We start from the raw sequence: 2,292 nt of genomic DNA, 5'->3' as shown, positions 1-2,292 counted from the left end.
ACATAGACTCAATCTACGCATTTATTGGTGCCGTTTACATTTATATGAATGTGTTTGGTGTGTTAAAATCGTTCTCAGTATACAGATTCGGTTATTTGCGGCTTGTGTTGTGTGCCGTTGCAGCCGCTTCCATTGCTTCGGTTAATTTAATAACAGAGAATGTAGTCGTTATCTGGGGCTTGCTCGACAAGAAGTACAAATTTCATATTGTCGAAAAAGACACTCATTGCGAAATCGTTTAAGTTTTTGTTTCAGAATTCCATTTTTTTAGATAAGAAAATTATTTAATCAACATCATGTTCGCCATCATCGTAGTCATGTTATCGCCGTTTTATTGAATTCACAGTTTGAAATAAGACAAATTTCGAACAGCCCAAACGAATTTGATAGGAAAAAATAAATTATTGTATACTTAACGCTGAAATGCAATGTGTTATTTTGGACTGAAATATATTCTGAGTTTCATTTTTAAGATTGAAGTAAAATGATAACAAATTTTGTATCAAACAACACCCTTTTCTATTCTTTTTCCAGTCCTAATGCTTTTGTTTTCCTAATGAATACATTTCAATGGCAATGCAATAATGATAATTTTCTTCGAACAAACCTTCTCTGAGGTGTATTGTCTGACTTGATGTAGAAATTTTTCTAGATTGCCAAACTCTTTCATCCATAATTCATAGCTTTGCAATTGCATTGAATAAGTTTATACAAACATTCCACAACCAAAAATAGTAAATCGCACACATGAATTGTTATTTCGAGTATTCTATTTTCATTTCAAGATGTTGGAAAATTTAACATTAACATTAAAATATGACATTTTTCAACTAACTATTCAATTCTGGACAATTACAATGCAGTATAGCAGAAGGAATATGGTAGTTTACAAAATTTGGCTTTTTTCACAATTAAAATTCACTTACTTGGCAGATAGCTAATAACAAAAATGTAAACAAAATCTTTGAAGTCATCTTGTTATTGTATTGTGCACTGTCCGCTGCAACTGAAAATCTCATTTTGGAGCCAGACAAAAAAGTGAATGCTTGTAAGAAGCGGTAAATTCTTGAATTGAATCAACTTTGAATTATTCTTTGATATGGTGTTTTTTCGCATAATCGTTTCTTCGCAATATCAATTTGAAAAGGTTATCACTTGTCGTTGTTGTGTTTTTCCAAAGTGAGCCTCATTGTCGAGCACAATAACCAATGAATCTTCGGACGATCAATGCAATTGTAAATGCAAATCCAGTTTGGTGCATCTTTCAATTTACATTTGATTTTAGTGGATTGGTTTTGATGTTCGTAATGTCGGCCTCACGGCGAACATTAATTTGTGAATCATTTTAACCCCAAACCAAATCGGTATCGATCACCTTCATCTTGCATTGAATTAGTAAATTGATAAATGGATGGGTTATTTGCATACAGCACCTACTTAACGAACAGTTTGAAAGCAAAGTGCAAAATATCCTACCGAAAAGGTATACACGGCGTTCAACGTCTTATTATTATTCGTTGGTTGTGATCACTGATCATTGTATCATCTGCACGATTTTTTTTGCCATGCTTCAGCATTCACAAAAATCGATGCAATGCATTTGTGTCGATTATTCAAAATATCGACACAAAGTCACACCAATAAATACGATGCAATTAGGAATGAGATGATCAGTAAGCGATATTGTTCGAGAATGCAGTCGTTCAAAAGCAAAATATTTACATGTTACATGGCTAAACGTTCGGCGAGTGCCAGTTTCGCGGTAACGCACCGCCAAAACAATGAACCCATAAATTATGGTCTTTGATACCAAATAAAGTACGCTACAATATAACGATATGTATACATAAAGTGTGCGCTTAATCCTATCGAAACCTTGAACAATGTAATCCACAACATATAGTGATGTCATGGCGATTTTGGTATAAATTTCCCATTTTTGCGGCAAAATTTTTGAAAAATGGTTATTTTTATCTAACATCGGATTATCAGCACCGTTGGCGATCACTTAAGCTGCATGTGGATAAAATAAATTTGGTTAATGTTCATCGTGTGTGTGTGTGTGTTTCAGTGCAGAAAAAGTGCCAGAAAGGGGCAAAAATAATCTCAATTTATTTATGATCGCAAGGAACGGAGCACTACGTAATTGGACATAGAAATTATTATATCATTTCCTTGGGTTTTGATTCGCATGCATGCGAATCCAGTTTCAACCTGCCCCATTCTCGCATACCAATTAGCAGCACTGTTTTTCGTTGTCTTCCTCTCTTCACAACACCGAAAGAGAGAGAG

The 2,292-nt window shown here is 34.2% G+C and overlaps 1 pseudogene; it reads left to right on the top strand.

The window, feature by feature from the left end:
• The window catches only part of LOC129567589 (beta-1,4-mannosyltransferase egh-like), a 1,837-nt pseudogene extending 1,342 nt beyond the window's left edge, over nucleotides 1-495 (top strand).
• The last annotated feature ends 1,797 nt before the right edge of the window (nucleotides 496-2,292 follow it).

The sequence above is a fragment of the Sitodiplosis mosellana genome, unplaced genomic scaffold (genome assembly GCF_009176505.1).
Source record: "Sitodiplosis mosellana isolate CC-2019 unplaced genomic scaffold, AAFC_SMos_1.0 Smas_scaffold_11, whole genome shotgun sequence".
NCBI classification, from domain to species: Eukaryota; Metazoa; Arthropoda; class Insecta; order Diptera; family Cecidomyiidae; genus Sitodiplosis; species Sitodiplosis mosellana.
This window is presented reverse-complemented; position numbering and strand designations above follow the sequence as displayed.